The sequence below is a fragment of the Lolium perenne genome, chromosome 4 (assembly GCF_019359855.2).
Source record: "Lolium perenne isolate Kyuss_39 chromosome 4, Kyuss_2.0, whole genome shotgun sequence".
NCBI classification, from domain to species: domain Eukaryota; kingdom Viridiplantae; phylum Streptophyta; class Magnoliopsida; order Poales; family Poaceae; genus Lolium; species Lolium perenne.
The window spans coordinates 392,693,483-392,703,565 of record NC_067247.2 but is presented as its reverse complement, the minus strand read 5'-3'; the positions used below and the strand labels follow the sequence as shown (position 1 = coordinate 392,703,565).

The 10,083-nt window shown below is 44.5% G+C and overlaps 1 long non-coding RNA gene across 1 annotated transcript; it reads right to left on the bottom strand.

Annotated features, from left to right (window-relative positions):
* Window positions 1–624: 624 nt before the first annotated feature.
* Window positions 625–2,682, bottom strand: LOC139830747 (uncharacterized). The gene is made up of 2 exons (XR_011744178.1): window positions 2,241–2,682; window positions 625–930 (listed from the first exon to the last, which is right to left on the bottom strand). It is a non-coding gene; the product is annotated as an uncharacterized lncRNA (long non-coding RNA).
* Window positions 2,683–10,083: the final 7,401 nt, after the last annotated feature.

The window sequence follows — 10,083 nt, the reverse complement described above, 5'->3', positions numbered from 1 at the left end:
AGTTCTCCAGTAATAGGTGCAAAGTACATGATGCAAGAGCTTAAACATGATCTATATGAGCACAAAACAATTGCCAAGTATCAAATTATTCAAGACCACATACCATTTACCACATGAAGCATTTTCTGTTTCCACCCAAATAGCAATTAATGAAGCGGTTTTCAACTCCGCCATGAACATCACTACACCACAGCACTACAACCCCTACACACAAGTTGGTCGGAAAAGCCACCTTCACCTACAGAAAGTTGGTCAGGAATCAGTTTTGCCGACCAACATTGTTGGTCACTGTAAGTCCAGTCGGCAAAGGTCTTTCCCGACCAACATATTTTTACCGACCGACTGCGTGTCAGTGGTAGAAAAGTTTTTCCGACAAACATTTTATTCCCGTCGGACGTTTGTTTTCCCAACCGGCCTTTGTTGCCGACCAACAGTCGGATGGTAACAGTTTTACCGACCAACTTTTTATTGGGCCTGCTGTGCGTCTTACCGACCAACTTTCCACTGGACCTGCTTTGGGTCTTTTCCACAATCTCACGGAATACAAACTGCATCACTAGCTCATATCCAGGATTCACATATATATACATTACAGATATTTGACAATTGCAATTACTGCGCTAATATCAAAGTAACTTTTTTCACATATATTAGTTTCAATTTATGAACACGTGGATAAATAATATCCAAAAATATCAAGGAATACATTAACCCACCACTAAAGAATAATATCATGTACTACATCACGCACATACAAATTGTTCATCTATTCTCAGCATGATTACCAAATACATCAGGTTTACAAAATGTAACTAGAATGTTCATGTGTAATGAGATGGAATTTGCTGTTACATTAAACATCAAGCTACTTGGTAGAGTACATGCCGCAACACAAACTCAGCATGATAATTCATTCTCTGTAGAGCACACCTGCATATGCACATGACGTACAAACTTGTGAGATTGAAAGAATACTCCGTAGCAAGTTAGAGGACATCAACTTTCAAGGTAAGATATATATATACACCACTACAGTTTGGTGATTGAAGATGTGTTCCTAGGACTGCATGGATACCTACTTATTTTTGTAAACCCATGTTCACAGAGGTGTTGGTTAACATAATAGTACAAGCTATCAGAAGCATTGGCAATAAAAAAAAGAGCAAATAACTGCGAACAGAATGGCGAATAGATGAACCAGCAATTCTTTATTAGGTTACTAGCTTTCAGAAGCACATGTACAATCTAGAAACAGTTAGTAAAATACAGATATATAAGTTGTAAGCTTTGGCACGTATAATGATTACTCAAATCAAAGATTATATCAGAATCAAATAGATTCTGTTTGAACCGAAACCAGAGAGACAAATATAGCCCCCTGTTCCATAAAGATTCATTGGAACATTGATCCTTTGCTGAACTTTCACCAGATCAAACACACACAAAAATAAACAGTTATCCCTATGTTTGCTCATGTTTCAGGTTCCTTTTCAGAATAGGGAAATTGTGCTCAACATCAATAAGCAAACCAAATAATACTGAAGATTTCTTAAACGGAGTCAGTTTGAACTAAAACGAGAAGGCAGCATGTTAAAGCATTCTTCCATCCAGATTTAGCAAATCAATATTCCACCTAGTAGAACTTTTCCTCATGTGGAACTACCCAAACTTAAACTGCTAGTGCACTTGCAGATACAATAATGTCTATTTCTTGACTGGATTGTGAGCATGTTTCAGTTCATTTTCAGAAATTTTAAATCTGCGTTGCAGCAGCATTACTAATCAGTTCAAAGACTACTGAAGAATCAACCAATCCTAGTTTATAAGTTTCCATGGAGCCCTGCAAATGTATGTGACTGGTAATCTTCATGGCCACGGCAAATCCAGTAACCAACTACTGCACTTGCATTAGCATAGGTACAGAATTAAAAAAAATTCAGTACCAAATTTCTAGACTTGTCTAGAGCTTTCATAGTTCTACAACTTCCACATCAAAATATACATGTACAGTAACATCCCATGTTCTGAAACAAAAATATATGGGGGATTAACCAAGTACGACATACATATCAGTGCAGATTCAGTAACCAACTCTGAAGTCGACTTGTGCACTCTAGTTCAGAACCCAACAGAAGGCAGTGTGGTATTAACTTAGCCTAAATTTCGTCCAGGTTCAGTACTGAGCAATCAGTTGGTGCACGCACGCACTCGCGGCGGAAGGAATATGAGGAGGTACTTACCGTCGAGTCGGTCGTGCGGCCACGCGACCTCTAAAAGTCGAACAGGCGCTGCAGCCTCAGAGCATCTCCAACAGAGGCTGTAAACTTGCGCTGCGCTAAAATAACTGTCAATATACAGCACCCAGCGCGTTTTTTTGTCCTCCAGCAGACGCTGCAAACTACAGCGCGCTATAAATATTTTAGTGCGCGCGGCAATTTGCACTATCCAAAGCGGTATATCTAGTGCGCCGGCTAGCGCGCTGTAAATTGGGAGTGCGATTCTTCCCACCCGCGCGAAGAAAAACTGCCACGCCGTGAGCTCCGCCCGCCGCGAGCACCACCGGCCGCCACGCCGCGAGCACCACCGGCCGCCGCGCCGCGAGCACCGCCGACCTTGCTTGGCGCTGCGAGCTCCACAGGTCCGCCACGCCACGAGCTCCGCCGGCTGCCGCGCCTGCGAGCTCCGCAGTCCACCGGCCGCGCCCGAAATTGCCGGGCGCTGCGAGCTCCGCCGGCCGCGCGCGACCTTGCTCCGGCGCTGCAAGCTCCGCCGGCCGCCGCGCTGCGAGCTCGCAGGTCCGCCGGCCGCGCCCGACCTTGCCCGACGCTGCGAGTTTCGCTGGCCTCCGCGATGCGAGCTGCTCCGGCCACGCGAGGATGAAATCGATTGCTCTGGCCGCCGCGCGGGCAGGCAATCAATCGTACAGAGTTGCTCTAGCTAGCTAGATCAATCGATTGCTCTGGCTAGCTAGTTCAATTGCTAGTTAGGATAAGCTCCCCGTAGAGTTGTAAATTTTAGTTGATTTTTTCAGATTTAACTGTGGCCTATTTGATCTTGTTTGATGTATGTATGTTGAAAAAACTTGTTTGTGGAGCTCTATCTGCAAACGACTTTTACAGCGCCAAATTTTAGAGCCTCTGCTGGAGATGCTCTCACCAGCGGTTCTCGAAAGGCGACGCAGAACGCCAGCTCCGGGCTCCTGCATTCCAAATCGCGAATGAAACACCATGAATCAGTTAACCGGATCGGAAACAGAAATAAATCGAGCAAGAAAGCCGGAGTAAGAAGAAGGCGAGAGAGAAACCAGAGCATGGATACGCCTGATCCGTCTTGTTTTGCCGCTGCTGCTGCACCGTTGGAGCTCGGGTGAAGCCGTATCAGAGAGCCTGCATCGGTGCGGCTCGGCTCGGCCAGAAAAACGCTACGCCTGCACCGTGGAGCTGCATCGCCGAGCGTGCCAGCACAAGAGGCGGCAAGGGAACCGAGCGAGCCATCCAAGAGCTCCCGTCGATCTGCTTCATCGCGGGGAAGGGCGGCGCCAAGGTGTCAGGATCCTGATTGGATCTGACGAGCAGGTAAATTGCAGGAAAGTAAGAACAGGAATTAAGGCAAGATAAATTTAGGTTTTTGATTTCTTGATTGCTTTCACAGGATACACAGATAGCCTTATATGGAGTGCGGCTAGGTACAAGATGATGGACTAGTTGAAATACCAATACTGCCCTCACACACTAATAACCACTAGTAACCCCATATTACCTACATATCCTGTTCCCTGACATTCCTCCCTTCTTCAGACCATTGCTCAGTAATGGATAAACAAGTTTCTACAGAAACTTTCTTCATGTTAAGGAACTTGAAAATGGATCAGCCAAAGAGGAATTCCATGACAATGAAATAGAAAACTCCTTGTAGTGCATATATGACAAATCTGGCAATGGTGCATAGAATTGAATGTTGATCTCCAAAAACGAAGCACCTCTGTAACGTTTCTTCCATGCTGAAGTAGATTTGGAAGAGGACAACACATAATGTCAGCAGTATCACTGAAGTAAGTGAAATTGTGTGTGCCAAATTTCACAGAAAATAAATGCCTCATTGCATACTCAGTCCCTTTACTCAAGGTCTTCAACCGCCAGAACTCATATAAGAGGAGTTTGATACCTGGATCCCACTGAACTTGTCTTCCTTTCTTAAGTGAGAAATCCCACCAAGAACAAAAGTTCTTTGGGTGTAATTGATGGATAAGAGGTATAGCAGAAAGTGGAATCCAAATAAAATGGTACAGCTTTTTATATGAGAACAAGTCTATGCCAGGATCCCATATACAAGGTCCACTGCTCAATGGTACCTTGTCAGTGTTCAGATCACAGGGATATACCATATCATGCTTGTTGATAAGCACTTCCCGCTTCTTGATATTTATCTCAGATCTCCAATCATCACAGCACACAGTTGCTTGAACATACAGTATAGAGACAGCCTGGGTGCTCTTTTCTTTTGTAAGCTCGATGGATCTTACATCATGTATAAGAGGACCAATGGTAAGGAAATCGGTAATCGTTAACTGCTCGGTCAGCTTGGGAGTAGCGATTAATCGGAATTCGGACAATTAACTGATTTAATCGGTCGGCTATTAATCGGTGTAACCTACACAAATTAGCACGTAAAAAACAGTTTATATATGAAAAATAATAGTATATGAGCCTCTATATGTCTGGCCCGGCTTCTCTAGAGCCTAAAATCCCAGAAAAACATGTATGCTTCTCCTCCGTGACCTAATCTTTAAGGTCACATGCGAATCAGGATCCACTAGTCGAAGCCGCGTTTCTTCCTTCCACTTCTTATCCTCTCACCTCTGAAGTTTATCTTCTCCCACCACCTACCTAGCTAGGGTGCGATCCCTCTTACACCTCAACCACCTAACCTATCGAAGGCGCCCTTGAGCTCCTGCACGAACTAATCAAGGTGGTCGAGCTCCTGTATCAAGGCAACTAGGGTAACGGGTCTGGGAGGGCAAGGAACTAGTTGGCGACAACGAAATTCGAGCTGTTGGAGGCTGCAATCAAGCGGGAGCTTTGCAAAACCTACTTTATTGGGGAGGGGTAGCGCATGTACTAGCTATATGCATTGAAAAGTTTATAACTTTTTTGACCAAGTGCAGTAGTTAAGCGGGAACATACCTAGTAATCGGACTTTCGGTATGATTAATCGGGCTAAAGGATTAACACAAGAGATTAATGTTAATCGACACGGTCAGGCCCCTAGTAGCGATTAATCGGCCTAGTAATCGCTGAATCGGCCTAGTTTTTGAACAGTGAAGAGGACCATGTGGAAATCTAAAATATGTAGTACCCTCTTGACTGAATGCATTATCTGAAGTGTTATTGAAACACACAGCAAGCAGTTCATTATCAGATTCCAATTTTGCAGCACAATGGGGTTCCTCATGATCATAGATGGGCGTCTCACTGTTATATTGCTTTTGCTGACCACCAGTATCACACAACTCGACAAAAAAATTCAGGGAACCATTTCCATCTTCCTCATAGTCATAGTCATCATATACTGGTATTTCTTCAAACATGCCAGGAGCAACTTGCACACTAGTTGACAGTTGCATGTCATCAACATGCATGAGTAGCGGTGTCAAAGAAGCTGGACTGTCTTGGCTCGCCATGGTAGCTTCAGAAATTGTTGCCCTTTTTTCACCGAAATGCATAGCTAGTATCGGTACCATTGTAGACTGGTCAGCATCCGTGCACTGCAATTCGGTAGCACCATCAGCAATCATAAACAAGACATGGAGGTTTGTATCTCCCGGATCCCATACTTCTCTTCCATAAGTGCCACCTTGGTTGCATAAATTAGCCATGCTAGAGTGAAGAGATGTTGAAGTTCCAGGATCCCAGACTTCTCTTCTCATTTCAGCCAAGAGAAAGTTCCTCTGTTGGTTGTTTCCATGTTGGGGCTTCCTCTGTTCACCACACAGTTCCGAGTCAGGCAATGAAGGAAGTTCTGTTCTGTTGTTCCTCACGCTGCACTTGATTGACAGGTTGACAAATACAGAAGGAGCACGTGTACATGTAACATCTGTAAAATCTTCACTGGACGCATTATCGGATGCCTTGTGGAAAGGTTTGGCAAGATGTTCATCCATGCCATTCAGATAAGACATGTCTTCTTCATAAATATCATATACATGCATTTCCTTGCACACATTGGAGGTATCTTGCGCAGTAGTTGGCAGTTGCAGTATGTGAACAAAAAGTGAATCAGAATCGACTGTATTGTTGGCTTTAGAAGAAGGAACTATAGCCAGACCTGCTGCTTGTGCTGCCACAGACGACTGAGGCGTGACACTAATGTGTTCTGCTGCAGAAGGTGACATTGTTGGAGTAGCCTGTTCCAAGGGATAATCTGCCGGCAGAGTAAAGTAGCTGTGCTCAGTTCCATCTGCTAGGAATACGCTTTGACGATTAAGATTATGGAAACCATATGGTTGTGGCCTTCCATCCAGATTCTGCTCACTGAAACTGGTGCTTCCACCAAGTACTGAACTCTGAATTGGATTGGGATGCCCATATCGGTAGTTCTCATGACCAGACTGTGGTGTTGGCATTCCATCAAACATATGTGGGGTGACAGAAGCAGTAGCAGTACTGGGAGATATTGAGGGAGAAGATGAGAACCGGGAGGAGCTTGTACATGTCGTTGTGCTTACATATGATGATGTGTACCCGAATAGTGTTGTCTGAGCAGTGGTGGTTCTTGAGGCGCCCGTGGCGGCGCTAGAGAAAAAACATGGCATAGACGTGGGGGTAGTTGAGATCACCTCGGGGGCGCGGTCGAGGGGTGAGCGCACCAGCGCGGTGGCGTCATTCTTGGCGGCCGACCCGTGGAGGAGGAGGGAGACCAGTCGAGGAGCAGGTCGGTGGCCCGATGCTGGAAGGCGTCGACCTTGCTATCAGAGAGCATGAGCAACGTTGTGTGGGAAATATCCTCGGGCGCCAGGTCTTTGTTCATCTCCTTGGCGGCGTGCGCGGGTAAGTCCAAGGCGGAGGAGCTGGCGCATGTGGTGGAGGTTGGGGTGAGGTGAATCGGGTCCAACTGTATGGGGGTGTGGCGCTCGGGCAGCCGGTCCGGGGAGTGGTACGCTGGGGGGCTTGGGAGAACCCAGTAGCGGGCATGTACGCGACGGCGGGAAGCGGATGGGGGTGGGTGGCGACATAGGGGAAGGCTGGTGGGGCGCTGTAGAAGAAGGGGAAAGGGGAGTTGTGGAGGTCGCCATGGTTTGGACTGGCAGCGGGCGGCGGCGGATTTGGGTCAAACTGGGTGGGAATTGGGGAGGGAAAGGCGAAGGGGAAAGTGGAGTTGCGGTAGTCGGCGGCGGAGGGAAAGGTGCAGGGGACGTACGCCGGAGCGGGGAAGTTGTCGTAGGTAGGTGCGGTGGTGGGGAAGGGGAAGTACGGTCTCGCCATGGACGAATCACTGGAGAAGAAGCCGTCCGGGAGAAAATTTTGAGCCGAGGATTCACTGCTCTGATACCAATTTGTCAGGATCCTGATTGGATCTGACGAGCTGGGATCAACAAGAACAATAATTTGGGAAGATTTGGTATAAAAACTAGGTAATTGCAAGATATAAATGGAAGGTAAATTGCAGGAAAGTAAGAACAGGAATTAAGGCAAGATAAATTTAGGTTTTTGATTTCTTGATTGCTTTCACAGGATACACAGATAGCCTTATATGGAGTGCGGCTAGGTACAAGATGATGGACTAGTTGAAATACCAATACTGCCCTCACACACTAATAACCACTAGTAACCCCATATTACCTACATATCTGTTCCCTGACACAAGGATGCTGATAAGAGAGAGCAATCGACGGGAGGAGGAAGTGGTTGGGCCGTGCACCCATCGTGGCTCGCCAACAAATTAGGCAGATCTGCCAACGGCAAGATCGGGAGGATTGGAGGACACGGGGTCGGGCCGCCGCCGCCCGACTGATAGAGGGACAGAGGATAGGAGGGTTAGGGTTATCTATTTTATACCATCCCTTCTTAGGCCGATTTCGCGGGCTGGGCTAAATTTTGGCGCTTCAAAGTTTCGGCCGCGCGCCCATCGTCAGCCCACCTAGCAACCAGTTTTTTTTTTTTTTTGACACAACCTAGCAACCAGTTGTTGGTCGGCATTGTTTGCATAGTTGCATTCCCGACCAACAGTTGGACCCCAAAACCTTATGCATTGCCGACCGAAAACCAGTTGCTGTGTGTGTGTGCTTTACCGACCGACTGTTTGATAGAAGTTTTCCCGACCAACAATCTGTCGCTCACACTGACTATTGTCGACTGATGTCTGTTGGGAATGATGTGCTGTGGTGTAGTGCATTGAAAGTAAAAGCGAAGAACACTAGTGTTCATATGAAAAAGCGGAGCGTGTCTCTCTCCCACATAAGCATGAATTTATTCAGAGAATGAAAATAACAAAACGAAAATAAAAGTACACAGACACTCTAAGTAAAGTATATAAGATGTGATGGAATAAAAATATAGTTTCACTAGAGGTGACCTGATAAGTTGTCGATGAAGAAGGGGATGCCTTGGGCATCCCCAAGCTTAGATGCTTGAGTCTTCTTGAAATATGCAGGGATGAACCATGGGGGTATCCCCAAGCTTAGACTTTTCACTCTTCTTGATCATAGTATATCATCCTCCTCTCTTGACCCTTGAAAACTTCCTCCACACCAAACTCAAAGCAAACTCATTACAGGGTTAGTGCATAATCAAAAATTCACATGTTCAGAGGTAACACAATCATTCTTAACACTTCTGGACATTGCCCAAAGCTACTGGAAGTTAATGGAACAAAGAAATCCATTCAACACAGTAAAAGAGGCAATGCGAAATAAAAGGCAGAATTTGTCAAAACAGAACAGTCCGTAAAGACGAATTTTTCTGGGGCACTTAACTTGCTCAGATGAAAAAGCTCAAATTGAATGAAAGTTGAGTACATATCTTAGGATCACGCACGTAAATTGGCAGAATTTTCTGAGTTACCTACAGACGGGGCTGCTCAATTTCGTGACAGTAAGAAATCTGTTTCTGCGCAGTAATCCAAATCTAGTATCAACCCTACTATCAAAGACTTCACTTGGCACAACAATGCAATAAAATAAAGATAAGGAGAGGTTGCTACAGTAGTAACAACTTCCAAGACACAACAGAACAGTAGCAAAATAAAACATGGGTTATCTCCCAAGAAGTGCTTTCTTTATAGCCATTAAGATGGGCTCAGTAATTTTAATGATGCTATTGCAAGAAATAAGAGTTGAAACAAAAGAGAGCATCAAAAAGCAAATTCAAAACACATTTAAGCCTAACCCACTTCATATGAAAAGGAATCTTGTACACAAATAAATTCATGAAGAACAAAGTGGCAAGCATAAGAAGATAAAACACGAGTAACTTCAAAATTCTCAACATAAAGAGGGGAAACTTAATATTATTAAAATGCATATAACCATGTTTCCCTCTCTCATAATAACTTTCAGTAGCATCATTGATGAAATCCACAATATATCCATCACTTAAAACATTCTTATCATGGTTCATGTGCATAAAAGTATCATTATTTTTGGCATAAGAAAAACTCTTCTCATTAATAGTAATTGGAGCAGGATCATTATCAAGAATTTGAACATGGTAAACAAGTTGCATACTAAGGGAATGGTTTTTGGCAATCCCATCACAACTATGACAAGTTTCATAAGGATAATTATAACATGTGTCATATCCATCTCTATAACGATTATCTAAACCAGAATATATAATATCATCATTTTCACTAAAAGTAAAGGTCTCAAGTATAGGATCTTCAAGCACAACATCCCCAAGCTTAGAGCTTTCAATATCAACGTTTGAGGGAACATGAATAGTGCTAACATCATTACTTTCATAATCGGTACCAAAGAGATTTCCAATATCAAAGGTAGTGTGCTCTTCCAAATCATGATCACTAATATGGGTAAAGGGCATAGGAAGATCATTGTACTCAGATTCATTATCATAATAATCATTAGGA